This window comes from Podarcis vaucheri, assembly GCF_965113315.1.
Source record: "Podarcis vaucheri genome assembly, chromosome: 15".
Taxonomy (NCBI): domain Eukaryota; kingdom Metazoa; phylum Chordata; class Lepidosauria; order Squamata; family Lacertidae; genus Podarcis; species Podarcis vaucheri.
Genome location: NC_138753.1, coordinates 34,867,345 through 34,884,564, shown reverse-complemented (window position 1 = coordinate 34,884,564; position 17,220 = coordinate 34,867,345). Strand labels below are relative to the sequence as shown.

At 44.9% G+C, this 17,220-nt stretch overlaps 1 protein-coding gene across 8 annotated transcripts in view; it reads right to left on the bottom strand.

Moving 5' to 3' along the window:
• The window catches only part of PKNOX2 (PBX/knotted 1 homeobox 2), a 456,445-nt gene that overhangs the window by 163,134 nt on the left and 276,091 nt on the right, over positions 1 to 17,220 (bottom strand). For all 8 annotated transcript variants that reach the window (XM_082200515.1, XM_082200522.1, XM_082200517.1 and 5 more), the window contains one exon: positions 15,471 to 15,630. The gene's annotated coding sequence lies outside the window, so the exon portion shown is untranslated. The remainder of the gene's footprint in view (positions 1 to 15,470; positions 15,631 to 17,220) is intronic.

Sequence of the window (17,220 nt, the reverse complement as noted above, 5' to 3'; positions counted from 1 at the left end):
GCTACAGGGAACCAGGCAGAGGGCCTTCTCGGTAGTGACACCCACCCTGTGGTACGCCCTCCCACCAGATGTCATGGAAATAAACAACTATCAGACTTTTAGAAGACATCTGAAGGCAGCCCTGTTTAGGGAAGCTTCTAATATTTGATGAATTATTGTATTTTAATATTTTGAGTGGCAGGGGAAACCCAGCCCGATGGGCGGGGTATAAATAAATTATTGTTGTTGTTGTTGTTGTTGTTGTTGTTGTTGTTGTTGTTGTTGTTGTTGTTATTACAGCTCTAGGATACTTTGGGGAGAAGCCATGGCTGCTTAAAGGGTTATAATAGTGCTTAAGATGTATAGGGCAGATGGAACTCAAGAAAACCGAGCAAAAAACCAAACCAAACTAAAAAATATTTATGTGGAAAGAGGAAGCTAAAAGCCAGACTACTATTATTTCTTATCTACTTGGTTATACATTACACAGGCAGGGAAATGAAGCTGCAGAGGAAGCCAGTATCAAATGAAAGAGAACGGGGGTTGGATGGATGTTTCTGGGGACAGAAATCTATAAGTTAATGCAACGGATAGAATTCTACATTCCTTTGGGTTCTCTTATTGGTGCATTGTGAAAAATAGAGGAAAAACCAATTTCCTTGCATGGAGAGAACCCCTTTTCCCTGCAGAATCTTGCAGTAAAATTTAGTTTTCAGCTGAATAGGCTCCAATGTATACATCTCTTCAAGGGTAATATTGAGCAATACCATTTGTTTTACCACCATGAATGTTGTTGCCTGCATTCTGAATACTGACATAAACAGAAGGAAGCAAAATGTCGCTTGGCTGCGTGTCAGAGAAATATTTCTCATCAGGTGCAGCAAGGATACCTACCCTCCCCAGAAATATCCACTTGGGATATAAAATGGCATTTAGGAAGCAAGTAAAAACTATTTTATTTCCCCAGAGCTTTTGGATAGCAACTTCACTGTGTTCTGTTACCTTTGACTGTGACCTGTTTAACTTTTTTCACTGTTTTCTGCTTTCACCATAGTATGGATTGTTCCAGAGATTGCTGATTTGCATGGATCTTTTCAGAATTTGTCATCTGCTGCTTGGTTTTGAAGATCCTGGAAAGGTTTTAGACAAATCGCCACCCTTTATTAGTAAATTCGGTGCCCTGATGGCAACAGAAAGGTATTTTGTTCACAGTTGCCACACAGCACCTGTTCTGCACTTGCGAGGAATTGGTTGTTCATTGTGGCATCACTCACTCTTCCTTCACAGTTGAATTAAATAGAAAATTGTCCAGTAGCACCTAAGAGATCAACTAAGTTTGTTCTGGGTATAAGCTTTCGTGTGCTTGCACACTTCTTCAGATACACTGAAACAGAAGTCACCAGACCCTTATATATAGCGGGAGGGTGGAGTGGGGTTTTTCTATATATAGATTTGAAGAAGTTGCTGAATTACAACTTATTACTAAACTGAAAACTATGGAGAGACCTGGTCTGAATTGGATTCTTGTCTCGTTACATATGCTAAAGCTATTTTTGACCATCTGCATACTACCCCTTGCTTTTCCCCATAGGACTAATTGCAGTCATTAACCGTCGTCAACAGCTTTGCCATACCCATTGAGTCAATCACCCATCTCCCACTACCCTCCTGAGAAATACCCCACCTCACCCTCCCACTATATCTAAGGGTCTGGTGACTTCTGTTTCAGTGTGTCTGAAGAAGTGTGCATGCACACGAAAGCTTATACCCAGAGCAAACTTAGTTGGTCTCTAAAGTGCTACTGGACAATTTTTTATTTATTTCGACTGTGTCCAACCAACACGGCTACCTACCTGAATCTTCCTCCGCAGTTACTGGTTGTGGCATGCTGTGCATTGTGTGATGTCTTGTTGTTTATGTGCAAGTGCTTAAACGCATGTGCACTAAAGAAAAAGTGCATCTGTGGATTTAACTTCTATGGAGGGAGCTGAATTCAAGACAGAAACCTCCAGTAACTCACCCTAACAAAATTTCAATAAGGCAACCCCCAAGATAAAAAAAAAAACCCGGAAGGGAAAAGGGACCATGTTATATTTTTGCTTTTTGCACTGGGAGCTGTCCCTGGTAAATAGGAGTACCTGGAATCTTTGGATTCCAGGTGTACATGGTTAGGATGGGATTGTACATTAGATAGCTTTGCGTGTTGCATAGGTCACTTCCAAAAAGGAGAGGATCCCTTTTGTGTGTCATCACCAAGGATACAACTGATGGAAAATATTTGAAAACAAGCCCAACCCTTGCACTGAGTGGATGACGCTAGATTTCTCATGGGACGTGTTAAGTCCTCCGACTCCCTCCAGGATTAAACCTCTCAGCTAAGGCTGGTGCATTCAAGGACTGGTTGCAAAGCATCATAACAGCTAATCTCATGTGGGAAAAGAGAGACAGCTCAGTGCTTCAACAGTTTAGACATGTGGGTTAGATACACTACGTCAGAAATATCACGGGCACTTCTGTGGACAGGGCTTTTAGTTTGTGGAGCGACCTCTGCTTCTTGCACACCATGGTGTGCCTTTACTAGGGATGGGGTAGAAATTAGGTTCAGTTTGCATTTAAAGGTAAACCTTTAAGTGGGGACGCCATTTTGTGGTTCACCTTGGATGCCAAAATGTCTTGAGCCAGCCCTTGTTCTCCCTTGTAGAACTCAGTAGGGAGGAAGACAGGAAAAAAACTGGAATGAGTTGGCTCTGCCTGTCATTCACTCTGGCTCCACCTATCGTCAGCTCTGGCTCCTCCTACCAATCTCGATGAAAGTTTGCCACTGCTGCAGAACTGTCTGCAGCAATAGTGGGAAGCTTAATGGTGATAAAAATACTGCCCTGTTCTTGGCCTTCTGCATCCTACTTCAGTCTGTCTTCATGCCCACAATGTGTTTAAATTTTGATAGGTTTATCATCAATGTGGGTGGGCAGAAGTCAGTAAACCTATACAGATGTGCAGAAGAACAGATGTTGATGTTGAAGATGTTGATTCCTTGTCCCGAGGAACCAAATAGCCACAGGCAGGATGAAATAATGACCTTCCACCTCAGGTTTTGGGTTTTTTTGTTTTGTATATTCCAGAGGGTGGCAGTATGGCACATTATTTAATTGTCTTGTGTACCATAAATGTGTTCCCTAAATCACAGCCCCTAAACACCCCAAGCTACTAAATCACAGGGCCTCGTGTCATAGGATTTACAGCTCTGGGTGTTTTTAGAGAATTGAACTTATAGTCAAATATAAAAACAAATAAAAATGAGAGACAGCTGTTGCTGATAACGCTATATTTATCTTTGGGACACAAATTCGCTTTGCTGCAATAAATATGCCAGGAAACAGCATTCTGTTTGCTAGAAAGATTTGGACAGCTCTCTCTCACTGAGAACCTTCAGCTATGAATCTTGAAATAATGGTGTAAAGCTGTCACCAATTTCATGTGGCTCCATGGATGTATCTGAAGAAAAAATACACATGATGAGTTCTGCAAAATCCATGAAGGGCTGAGAAGGGGTGGGGGAGAGGAAGAGACAAATAAACTGGACCAATCCAAGCCGCACATGGCTGAAGTAGAGCAAAACAGAAGGGATTCATCCTGCAACTATGGTCACAACTGCACCATACATTCAAAGCACTGGTATACTACCTCAACAGTCATGGCTTCCCCCAAATCATTCTGCGAGATATAGTTTGCTAAGGGTGAAGGGAATGGTTGCTCTGTGGGGGAGTAAACTACAGTTCCCAGGATTTTCACGACTGTTGAAGTGGTATGCATGTACATTAAATGTATGGATGTGACCTGAGGGTTGAACTGAAGGAATCTAGAGCATGAACATACTGAAAGGCAGGTGGAGAAGAACTTTGTGTGATGTCAGGATGTGGCTTTTGGTCAGTGATCCTTTGGCATCCATCTGTCTTGACAGACAATGGAGTGTGCCTCTGGGGGTGAAGTTAAACCACTCTGTCACAGCCTAGGACCCTCGTACCTATGGGATCGCCTCTCCCGGTATGCCCTATGGAGGACCTTAAGGTCCATAAATAGCAACACCCTAGTGGTCCCAGGCCCTAAGGAAGTTAGATTAGCTTCAACCAGAGCCAGGGCCTTTTCAACACTGGCTCCGGGCTGGTGGAACGCTCTGCCTCATGAGACCAGGGCCCTGCAGGATCTGATTTCTTTACACAGGGCCTGTAAGACATAGTTGTTCCACCTAGCCTTCGGCTTGGAAACAATTTGATTCCCTCCCCCTCTTCCTTTTTTCCCTTCCCCCTCCTGGAATGGAACTCCTATTTGGGGACTTCCCTGGCTTTTTTTCTGGCCTATGTAGGACCAGTCTGGAAAGTTAGCCTTGGTGAAGACTTGACGTTTTCATCCCCCAAAAAGTTTTTGATTTGAGTCTCCATTGAAATGAGGCTGTATTTTAATATTTTAATGTTGTATTTTAATCTTGTTTTTAAGTTGTATTTCAATCAATTTGTTTTTATATCGGGTGTTAGCTGCCCTGAGCCCGGTCTTGGCTGGGGAGGGCGGGGTATAAATAAAATTTGTATTATTATTATTATTATTATTATTATTATTATTATTAGCACCAGCTTGGCTGAAGGAGTTGCCAAGACTTGCCTTTTCTTCTCCTGAAGACATCCCACAAGGCAGCAGGTATTAATACTGGGATAATGTCCCTATTTTCACCTGAGTAAAGATGGAGGGTTTGGGAATAAGAACGCTCACTTTATGCTAATTATTATATGCACTAATTCGCACAGTCGCATGCACGCTCAGATTGGAGGCCCAAGTTGCTCTGTACCAGGGTCTCCAGGTGTTTCTGGACAACAGCTCCTATCATCCCTGACCAGCAACATGTGGACCACCACAGGTTCTCCACTCCAGTCTGGAATTCACCAGCCCAACATGCCCCAGCCTTGATCAGAAAGACCAGGACGCATCTGTCATTAGCCGGAAAGTAAAAGCCAGGAGGAGAACAGAAGCAACATTCACGACAGAAACAGACCAATCTTGGCTTTATCCCTTTAGCTCATAATGCAGAAAAATCTAAAGTACAGCTGGCAACTGGCCGAGCCCAGCTCTCATAACTGATGATTGTTCACGTTTAGCCAAAAGTGACCTCTAGAGATCCTTACCCAGAACTTTAATTCATCTGCAGGAATGGCAGCACTGAGAGAAACGAGTCTCATACCCATTTTGTGTTTAGTTCCTGTTGATTAACGGCATGACTTCATACAACAGTGAGGGGGGAAGTAAAAAATGCCCAGTTGGAATATTAGCTGCTGAATCACTCCAAAAGAAACTACAGCTGAGAGGGCTGGCTGCAGATGCCTGTGAACGGCATCTATTTGTAATGCATGCCACTCCAAGTGGTACAATTATTGATACCGGTAGGTTTCATTCATTCCCCTTCTCATTTGTGTCTACATCCAAACATACCGAGGGCAGGATTCCAGGCAGTGGTGGAGCATAGGCCCGCACTGCCCAAGGCGGGCACGCTCCTGGGGGGGCATGGGGTATGGAGGGCGCCCTCCCAGGCACGGGATAGCTGCTCTGGTGCATGGTGCGGCAAGAGCGTCCTGCAGCCGAGGGCAGAGAGAGCCGCCCACAGGGTGGAGTGAGCCGCCAATGGCAGACATTTGGCATGCCACTGACTCGCAACTGCCAAATGTCACCTCCCTCAGTGAAGACACCCGGGGTGGTCTGCCCCCCTCCCCCCTGATTCCAGGGCCTCACTCAGCAGGGTGAACAGGACAACTATTAAATGCAACAGAGCTGCCTTTACCACCTTTATGAACATTAAAATCTTAATGGGCTCCCCAGAGTCTGTAATTACCTAACTGCATTACTGCACAGGCTGCCTTTGCCTGAAAAAGTTAGGCAGGTGGCAACTACAAAAAAGGGCCTTTTTGGTGGTGGTGACCCACATATGGAAGACTCTCCTTGGAGAGGTTCATCTGCCCCTTTCTCTGCTAAGTTTTAGGTGCCAAGTTAAGGGCCTTTTTTAGTGAAGCAATATAAGAAGAAGAAGAAGAGTTTGGATTTGATATCTCGCTTTATCACTACCCCAAGGAGTCTCAAAGCGGCTCACAATCTCCTTTCCCTTCCTCCCCCACAACAAACACTCTGTGAGGTGAGTGAGGCTGAGAGACTTCAGAGAAGTGTGACTAGCCCAAGGTCACCCAGCAGCTACATGTGGAGGAGCAGAGACGCGAACCCAGTTCCCCAGATTACGAGTCTATTGCTCTTAACCACTACACCATACTGGCTCTCATCAATACTGATGTTCAGTACTCAGAATCTATTTCCAGATTCTTACTGGTTCTGATATTTTATTATGATTATTTTATTAACTTCTTGTTGCTGCTTTTTATTTTTTTCTGTTCCTTCCCCTATTTGATTTGATTAGATAAAGTATTTGACGGTACGTTGTTAAGTATATGTAGTGTTTTTTAATTGATATTTTCCCATTGTGAGCCACTGAATGTGTCAGGCTCCATCCAAATAATTGTGTGTTGGGTTTGCTTAAACCTTTGTCCAAATGAACAGAAGTTGGGTTTGGGGTCTGTGGGAAGGAGGATCATGATTCCTCCCTTCATACATTCAGTGGGAACAAATGCATTGTGTAAAACAATCTGGAAGCTAACTTGAATCAAGGCTTCAGGAAGGATGGTGGTGGTAGTAGAGAAGGTCCTACCAAAACACTGAGGAAATTACTCCTAAATCTGATTTGGGGAAGGATTGTAGAGCACACTGGAGATCCCTGATTCAAACTCTGACATCTCCAATGAAAAGACTTGGGTATCAGGCAACTAAAAAAGACATCTGTCTGAGACTTTGAACAGTCACCGCTAGTAAGGGTAGGCTGGGGTGTGGAACCTGTGGCCCTCCGTGGTTGTTGGACTATAACGTCCATTATCCCTGACCCTGACCATTGGCCAAGCTTGGTGGGACTGAGAGGAGCTGCTCCAGCAACCTCTGGAGGACTACAAGTTCTCCATCCCTGGGACAGAAAATACTGGCCTTAGTAGACTAATAGCCTAACCTAGTTTACATTGTGTGCAATTAACTCCTATATGCAACAGAAAGTCCCAATGTGCTCAGTGCAATTTACTCCCATGTAAGAGTGCACGCAAGGGACGCGGGTGGCGCTGTGAGTTAAGCCATAGAGCCTAGGACTTGCTGATCAGAAGGTCGGCGGTTCGAATCCCCGCGACGGGGTGAGCTCCCGTCGCTCGGGCCCTGCTCCTGCCAACATAGCAGTTTGAAAGCACATCAAAGTGCAAGTAGATAAATAGGTACCGCTCAGGCGGGAAGGTAAATGGCATTTCCGTGCGCTGCTCTGGTTCACCAGAAGCGGCTTAGTCATGCTGGCCACATGACCCGGAAGCTGTACGCCGGCTCCCTCAGCCAGTAAAGCAAGATGAGCGCCGCAACCCGAGTCGGCCACAACTGGACCTAATGGTCAGGGGTCCCTTTACCTTAGGAGTGCATGCGTTTGCGTGCACACACACATATATCCACCAATGCTCACAGATCTGGAGGCAGGAAAACTAAACAGAGGCAGAGATGCACAACTCTGCGGGTCTCTCTCTAGCAGGTGTGAGAATCCTTTGGCCCACCAGATGTTCAAATGTTACTGAACTACAACTCCCACCAGCCCTAGCAATGACCAGGGATGATGGTAGTTGTAGTTCACATTAGCTGGAGAGCCAAAGGTTCCTCGCCTCTGCCAAGTAGGGAGAGCAGGTGAAAAGGAGGGCAGGGCTCCAGCTCCTATAACAGTTGTTGTAATAACTGTAGGAGTTACTCGTGCGCAAGTTGGTGCCACTCCTGGCTAGTTTGCCTTGTTAAACCTTTTCTGTCTGGACAGCCCTACACTTCGTGGCTGTTCAGTCGCTGGCAGAATCCGTCAGTGGGCATTTCTTAAACCTTTTCCAGCATAAAAGTTGTTTGACTCCAAGTCTCCTCCTACTCTCCCTGCGCGGAAGTCTTCTGCGCAGGGAGGGCGTGGGTAGCGGAGGACCCGTGCTCTCCTCGCTGATCTCCAGCGAGGAGTCCTGGAGCCCCCTCGCCGATTCCCCCATCTGCCCCCCTTTACCCCTGGTGTTACGCTGATTTCCTTCCCCAGCTGGTGAGCCGCCTCTCCACCTGCTGGGCCCTTCTCCAGCATTGTTTGAGAGCCTCGCCTCCGCCTCTGGCTCCGATGTCAGTTCCCTGACAGTTGTGTAGGGCAGAGCCCTGTTCTCTTTTTACCTGGTCACCATACCCACAAAAGACAGTGAAAAGCAAGGGGCTGCCTCATTCAGCTTTATCAAACACTGCAATAAGAGCAAGAGAAGCAGCCCACACATCTTCCTGCATTCATATGGTGGAGAGAGGTTAGCGGGTGATTTAGAAGGTCACTTCCTTGCTGGGTCTCAAGATGCAGAAACAAAAGCCCAAGGGAGCACATACAAAAGATGATGGGTGGTGGGGAGGGAAATGCCATGCGCCCCATGCCACGCACCCCCATTGGAAGGAACTACCACCCCCTACTATGAAAAGCAAAGGCTCTACCGTATCTGCATGCCCGTATCCTTCCCTTCCTTGTTCATAAAATCCGCATAAAGTATTGAACAGCTGAAACGCCAATTTAATTCTGCACCATAGTATCTCTCCATTCACGCTTCCTACTTAATCCTTTTCATCTAGCTGCTCGTAACTTCTTGATCTTCAAATCAATTCCGTAAATAGCGGCTGAATATTTCATTAATTCCTTGCCTGGGTTTTCTGCATTTTGATGGCAAAATTCACCACCTTCTGTAGCGCTTGCATAACGCTACCTGGTTCAGCTCCTTCATACAATTTAAGATGGACTCACAACCGATTCCAATTGATTCATCATCTCCTGGGCCTGCTCTTATTCATTTCTTTTGGCACTTGGCTGCCTAGCATACCAAAAAAAAACATGCCAATGTTTTGTTTTGTTCTGTTTAGGGTTTTCATGAGAACTACCACCTAGTGACCTTCCTGCCTGAGCAAGGATTTGCAACCTTATTCAAACCAGTGGCATAGCGTGGGTTGTCAGCACCCGGGGCAAGGCAAGTAATTTGCGCCCCCCAACCCGTGGATTTGCGCCACCTAACCCTAACCCCCAGATGTTGCGCCCGGTGCGGCCGGCCCCCCTGCACCCCCCACGCTACGCCACTGATTCAAACCACTCAGTTCAGTACCCTGGAGCAAATCCCTTGAGGTCTTTTCCAAATGGGCAGTCTAGAGGTATCTGAAACAGAAGCTTTGAGTGGGAGAAAGAGAAGGTACTGTAACATGTCTGAAGGGTCACAATTACAAATCAGCCACTTTCTTCCTTCCAAAGGAGCTAATCACAAACCAATCTTTAAAAATAGATTGCTCCAGGGATATCTCTATAATATAAACACTGGGATTTTTTTTCCTTTTTTTTCTTTTGAACACCACAGCAACAGGCAAGGAGATCTTTAGCAGACAAAGTTAATGTACCTTGAACACCAGCATTAAACAACGTTGTTTTTATCTGTAAGTGGAAGCAGAATTTTAAAGTTTACAAGGATTCTAAAGTTTATCATGGGGTAGTGTTCTCCAAAATAAACAGGGGGGGAAGGGAAAAGGCATTCACTTTGAATATTATATAAAGGTCATGGAAATATTCAGTGATGGTTCTGGGGCCAGACGTTGATGGAAAAGTTGCTGTGTGTCTACCATGAGGAACTGTGAGACAGGAAGTGAGTGGTTATAACAAAGGTTGGGAATTTGTGATCCTCCAGATGTTGGACTACAATTCCCATCATCCTTGACCATTGGTCATGCTGTCTAAGACTGATGGGAGTTGTAGTCCAAGAACAGTTGGAGGGGCAGAGGCTCGCCACCCCTGGATTATTAAGGAGAAATTAGGGTCCTAAAAAAAAAAAAAGGAGTTTATTTTCCATAGGAATGGTGACACAATATGAGAGAACCGAACTGGTACAAAAGCAACGGCCCAATGGTAGAGCATCTGCTTTGAACACAGAAGGTTCAAGGTTCAATCCATAGCATCTCCAGGTAGGGCTGGGTCCTGTATACCTGAAGGAGCGTCTCCACCCCCATCGTTCAGCCCGGACACTGAGATCCAGCGCCGAGGGCTTTCTGGCAGTTCCCTCACTGTGAGAAGTGAGGCTACAGGGAACCAGACAGAGGGCCTTCTCGGTAGTGGTGCCTGCCCTGTGGAACGCCCTCCCATCAGATGTCAAAGAGATAGACAACTGCCTGACATTCAGAAGACATCTTAAGGCAGCCCTCTTCAGGGAAGTTTTTAATATTTAACGCTGTACTGTTTTTAACACTTGACTGGGAGCCACCCAGAGTGGCTGGGGAAACTCAGCAGATTGGCGGGGTATAAATAATAATTTTTTATAATATTATTATTATATAACCCTGGAGAGCTGCTGCCAACCAGTGTAGACAATACAGATCTAGATGGACCAATGGTCTGACTCAGAATAATGGTTCTCTATGTTTCTATGAAGGTCAAAAACCCACTCAGTCATAAAAACTCAGCCACTTGGTCTCTCAGCCCAACCCAGGCTTCCTCAAACTTGGCCCTCCAGATGTTTTGAGACTACAATTTCCATCATCCCTGACCACTGGTCCTGCTAGCTAAGGATCATGGGAGTTGTAGGTCAAAAACATCTGGAGGGCCAAGTTTGAGGAAGCTTGGCCTAACCTATTCAACATTTTTTAGGGGAAATAAATTCAAAGGGGCATCATGAATCACACTCTGAGCTCCTTGGAGGAAGGGAGGAATTAATAATAATAATAAAAATAGTAGCATAGAAAAGGGAATTTCAATCTTTTCACAGTTTGATTTACAGCCATCTCACCCTCAAGGCATTTTGTGTTACGTAGGGTTGCTATATTTCAAACAGTGAGAATCTGGACAGAAAAGTTACTGAGCTTTTTTGAGCAAAGTTGTTGAGCTTTATTGGCAAAATAACGTAAAGCTATTTTTTATTTATTTTTTGGAAAATCAGCAAACCCCCCCCCCCACAAAAAACAGCACTGCCAACATGGGCTGCCATACATCTGGATTTCCTGGACATTTTTCATGATTTTCACCCAGACATTGCTGCTGGCTATAGGTGTTCCAGATATTCTGTTTTTTTTTAATAGAATTTTTATTGGTTTTACAAAGTTTTTAAATAACAAACAAACACTTAAAGAGACAAACATACACGTATAATTTCATAACATATTTTCATAAACCTCTTTTCTTGGACTTCCCCTTCCCCCCCCTTTCTGCATCCCGATGTCCATAATTTTTAGCAACTCCCAATTGTTACTTCCAACCTCTGTCATCTTAGTCCTCTCTATATTCTGACCTTATATCACTGTATCCCTTTGTTTCTAAAAACCACAACACTTTAACATTCATTAAGTTTATAATAGTCCTTAAGATAGCTTTTGAATTTTCTCCATTCTTCTTCCACCGTCTCCTTTCGTTGGTCACGGATTCTGCCTGTCATCTCAGCCAATGTCATATAGTCCATCACTTTCATCTGCCATTCTTCCAGAGTGGGTAGATCTTGTGTCTTCCAATACTTCGCGATAAGGTGTTCCAGATATTCTGGACATATGGCAACCCTAACGTCTCGGTCTCTGTGCACTCTCTCTTCATAGGATCTCTTTCTCCCACTGAACCCTCAATGGCTACCCTTTGCTTTCTGTCATATATGAACTCACTGGCTGTACCCAGATTTTTGACCATCTGCACAATGGTATTGGGCCCCTGATCCTTTGTTATCCTGTGATATTTGGTGAGAGCTTGGTTTTTCTGATCGCTTCTGCTCAGTGCTATTTTACTAGAAAAAGAGGTGCCAGAACTCAACTCTTTCTCTTAGAATGGCAATAGCGCCTACCTGAGAGGTGTTGGAACTCACCTGAGATATTCCAGAACCCACCTAAAAGGTGCCAGAACTGGTTCTGGTGAGATCCCCCTGAAAAAAAGTGCTGCTTCTGCGTATAGTTACCCTATCTGTACATATCATTATGGATGTGGGTGGCGCTCTGGTCTAAACCACTGAGCCTCTTGTGCTTGCTGATCAGAAGGTCGGCATTTTGAATCCGCGTGACGGGGTGAGCTCCCATTGCTCTGTCCCAGCTCCTGCCAACCTAGCATTTCTAAAGCACACCGGTGCAAGTAGATAAATAGGTACTGCTGTGACGGGAAGGTAAACGGCATTTCCGTGTGCTCTGGCTTCCGTCATGGTATCCCATTGTGCCAGAAGTGGTTAGGTCCTGCTGGCCACATGACCCGGAAAGCTGTCTGTGGACAAACGCTGGCTCTCTCGGCCTGAAGCAAGATGAGCGCCGTACTGGACTTTTGACTGGACTTAACCATCCAGGGGTCCTTTACCTTTTTACCTATCATTATATCTTTAACCAAAGGACAGGGTCCCCAACTTTTTGGGGGGCCAGCCTGAAACATTCTGAATTTTGAAAAGTGCAGTGGGAACCAGTCAGAAAATGGTTGCTATGTGGGTGTGGCATAACACAAAATGACTTCTATGGGGGACATAGCGTGATAAAAAAATGTCTGTCCAATCTAAATGAGCAGGAAAAGAGACAGGACCACAAAATGGCATGCTGCTCTACAATCTATGGGAAAAGGATACTTACATCAGTCACCTCACTGAAGGTCATCTCTGACTAATGTATATTCAGAGTACACTCGTTAAAACTAGTGGACCTAAGTGACCCATGTCTATTGTTTTCAATGAGTCTCCTCAGAGTAGGACTAGCACTAACTATAACCCTCAGCTCCATGATCAAAGAAAGGCAGGATACAAATGGAAGTAATGAAATGCAATAACATATCATATATTTTCTCTGGTACGTAATAGCAAACCAAAGAGTGAAAAAGATACTGGTCTAATAGATGCTTTTGAAAGTAAATACGGTACTCACAGCACGAACCTGCTATTTCCCCAGGACTTGTAACCATCTAAATGCAGTTAGCAAAGAAGAGCTATTTATGAGGTGCAAAAAAGGTTCTGTAGATTCTGACAAAAGATCATTTGCACAGATCCTTGGACTTCCTGGTAACTCTTTTGCAGTTATAACTCAGACTCCAAATCTGAATGAGATACCTCGTGTACCATGAACAAATGAGTCCTCTGGGGTTCTTTTTTTGGGGGCGTGGGGAACCTAGCAAAACTGTTTTCCCTTCCACATCACCATTTATTTATTTTTTCAAAAAGCCCGAACTCTTGGAAACTACAGACACCCCTGTTCACAGCTACTTAAACAGCCTTTCCGAATTGTGCAGAGGAATTAGCAGTGACAACACTCAACTCTTTTGCTAGTTTGCAGCTCTCACTAAGAAAAATGTCACTTTAAAAAATGGACACTCTCTCTCTTTTAAGGGAATCTAATTGGAATGTATTCCCATAAGCAGAAATCTATGTATCAAGAGCCTAAATGGCAAGACAATTTAAAGTGGGCAGGGAATCATTGAAACCCTGTCTCTAGTCTTGTGACAGACACCTAAGGAAACAGTGTACAGAGTTTTCCAAACGAGCACTTCAATTTAAGCACAAACTGTCAGCCATATAGTGATTCTTATCCAAGTCACAGTGACATGCAGTTGGAATGCCTCTGAAATCCACGCCATGGGGAAACTGGAATAAATGAGATTGAATCCTAAGATTCTCCTCTTACTTTTGCTGGAATTGCTGCAGCATTCTTAAGGGTAACTCATTATGGCTCTGGTGATCAACAACCAGTTTTTCCACGTACAACACTTAGGCTTGTATGTAGCATTCAGGTCATAAGCTTAAACGTTTAATACATTTTATCCTACATTTCTGCCATGGGGATCAAGCCAGGGAACAGCAGATGTAACTGCAAGCATCATACTCTCCAGATGTTATTGGATTCCAGTTTTCATCAGCCCTCTCCTATTGCAAATTGCCCCCAAAGAACTCTATTTAGGGGCTGTGCATATGCTCAGAGCATAATATCACATCATTTTGGACTGGTTGTACATGACTACTATCTAAATAAAAAAGAAATAATTCCCGGGAAAATAAGGAAGGTGATTATGAACAAAATTGGACCCGAACTCCCAAATAATGTAAATTTAATGGACATAGAATTGGTAATATTAATTTGTGGAATTAATATGAACAATTGCAAATAGACAAAGGATGAAACCTCAAAACAAAACATAACCCATTGTGTTTTCATTGATTCTACACCCATGGGTTGGCTGTTTGTGGTTAAATAAAAAAACAAAACAATGAATAAAAACAGAGATATTAAGACAAGGAGCTTTGTTCACAGGGTCAAAATACAGGTGGACTGAATACAGGGAGCGAGATGGGAATAATGCAAAAATATTTCCGCTCTGCACTTCTGTAATACGTGGAACCCCTAAATGCATTAAGGATGCATTCATAAAAGTGCGTTTATTTCATAAAATGTATATGCCGCTTGGCTGTCAAAACAAAACAAAACCCTCAAAGTTGTTTATAAAAAGATAAAACAGTAAGATTGAGGGAAAAAAATCATAACCATGCTTTAAAAACATCCATCCATCCATCAATATTTATTTTATTCCCACCCACCCACCCCGATGGATTCAGACTTTGTGAAAAGAAGTAGATGAAGGCTTGGAAGAGGACCTACAATATCTCTGTATGGGTCACAGGAGGTGAAAGGAAGAACAAAGGTCTACAAATCAAGGAACAGGACAGGAAGATGGGTGGACCTTCAAGAAGAGAGGAGGAAGAATGCCTAGAACAGCCTTCACCAACCTGGTGCCCTCAGATGCTTCAGTCTACAGCTCCCATCACCTCCAGCCAACAGGGGCTCATAGGGATTGCCTCCGGAGGGCGGCGTGTTGGGGAAGGTTGGCCTAAAGACAGAAGGGAGGGTGGGGCTGAATTGTGCATTTTCACTGGAAATCGTGTGTGTTCTGCGAAGCAGTCTTCCAGCGGAGGGGGTGGGTGTTGAATGCTTTTTTATTTTTCTTAAAGCATCATGCTTTTTAAAAACTAATCAGTTAAATTGTTAAAAACCACAGGAAGAGATTTCTTCCTGGAGCCATAATACCCTTAGAGTGTCTTCAAATTACTTCTTTCAGTGGAGAAGGAGACCGATTTACATTTGAGTATTTTCCACCCTAACAGATCTCTTCTATTTTGTTTTTCCTAAGCCAACATTGGGGGGGGACCCATAAAGCCTACTGTGTTTGTGTGTGTGTGTGTGTGTGATGGGACAAACAGGACCTATATCATATTGCTGCACCCACACATCACAATTCAGGTGTTGGGGGTTATCTTATTGCAGGGCCCCACTAAAAATAACTTTGAAAAGGCATCCTTTAAAATGGAAATACGTCCGCTCCCCATCAATTCCGTATGCAAAGTAGCTTTTTGTTGGTTGGTGGGACTTACGGAAATCAATCTGCTCCACTGTTGTGTATGTGATACGATGGAAAATGCGGTGCTTTCTATGGAGTCTTCTCCGGGAGCCGCTTGTCCTTTGAAACTCTCCCCTCTGCCCTTTCTCTGCCGGTTACACAAAAGCTGCTTCTTCCAGCCACAGCAGAGCCACCTGAGAGGAGACAGATAAAACCATCAGTTGCAAAGAAAGAGGTGCTTCCTTTAGGAGAAACGATTTCCAAAGACAACCACCCCTGATAAGCAGCAGAAGCCAAAATCAGCCCGGATCTTCAGAAACAGCCATTGGCCATGGGATCCTACCTGATCTCAACTAACATCAGATATATATAGATATATATATAGACATGGTTTATCCATTTGTTTTCCTGAGATTAAACCACAGCAACCATGACTTATGCAAATAGGCTACAGGGCACACAGCAGCCTTGCAAAAATGCCATATCCCCCCCCTGCTGTCCTCATTGACCAAGAAAAGACGCTATTTTGCTTCTCCCTAAAAACCAAAAGCAAAACACGATCTCTATTCCCCACCCCCTTTGGGAATTTTGATAGTTCAAGTTGCTAGAGGCGTCATTTTTTTTGCAGAATTCAGCTCTGCACTATACTGAATGTATCTTAAGAGTCCGATTTCATCTCTGATACTCGCCTGGTTGGTTTAGATAGGCACAATAAGAAAAAAAAGGGGGGTGAGGAAATGAATCATTGAAAAAGATATGCATTCAAGTTGCAGGTGACAATTTAGGTATAGACACACATTTAGAAATGGCTACTATATTTTAAGGGATGCGGGTGGCGCTGTGGTCTAAACCACAGAGCTTAGGGCTTGCCGATCAGAAGGTCGGTGGTTTGAATCCCCGCAATGGGATGAGCTCCCATTGCTCGGTCCCTGCTCCTGCCAACCTAGCAGTTCAAAAGCATGCCAAACGTGCAAGTAGAAAAATAGGTACCGCTCTGGCAGGAAGGTAAATGGCATTTCCGTGCGCTGAAGCGGCTTAGTCATGCTGGCCACATGACCCGGAAGCTGTACGCCAGCTCCCTCAGCCAATAAAGCCAGATGAGCGCCGCAACCCCAGAGTCGGCCACGACTGGGCCTAATAGTCAGGGTTCCCTTTACCTTTACCATATTTTAAACAGAAATGTTTACAGGGAACCCCCAATTTGTGCAGGGGTTGTGTTCCAGGTCATTGTGTGCGACAGCAGTGCACATATGCTCACCTTGTTATGTCTCTTTTCCAGCCAATTCCAAGTCACTGTGATGTGTGTGCACATGGTTGTGCATCAGCCTCTTGCCCATAGAGGCTAGTGGCGCGGGGTGCCAGGGCGCCAAGTTCTGGAGGGCGCCAGGGAAGAGGCGGAGGCTGGATGTGGCGCCTCCTGGCATCAGCTCGCTGCTCTGGCCCACCTCCGCCATGCCGTGCCGAAGCAGCGCTGGTCCCGGAGCCTCCGTTTGCCATGGCCACCATGGCACCAAGCGGACAGCTGAGCTGGGAAGTGCCACGTCCAGCTCCTGCCTCTCCCCCACTGGAGGAGCCGCCCTCCAGCCACTGCCAGCCTCCTCCAGCCTCACCGGCAGCGCCGTCCTCCCTAAAAAAATGTCGAAAACTCTGGAAAACGGGGCGCCGGAGGGAGCTTTGCACCATGGCGCCGGATATGCTTAAGACGGCCCTGGGTGGATGTGTGTAAATTGGTCGTAGCCTGTAATACATCTCAGCTTTGCGGGGAAGACTGACCAGTGGACTCC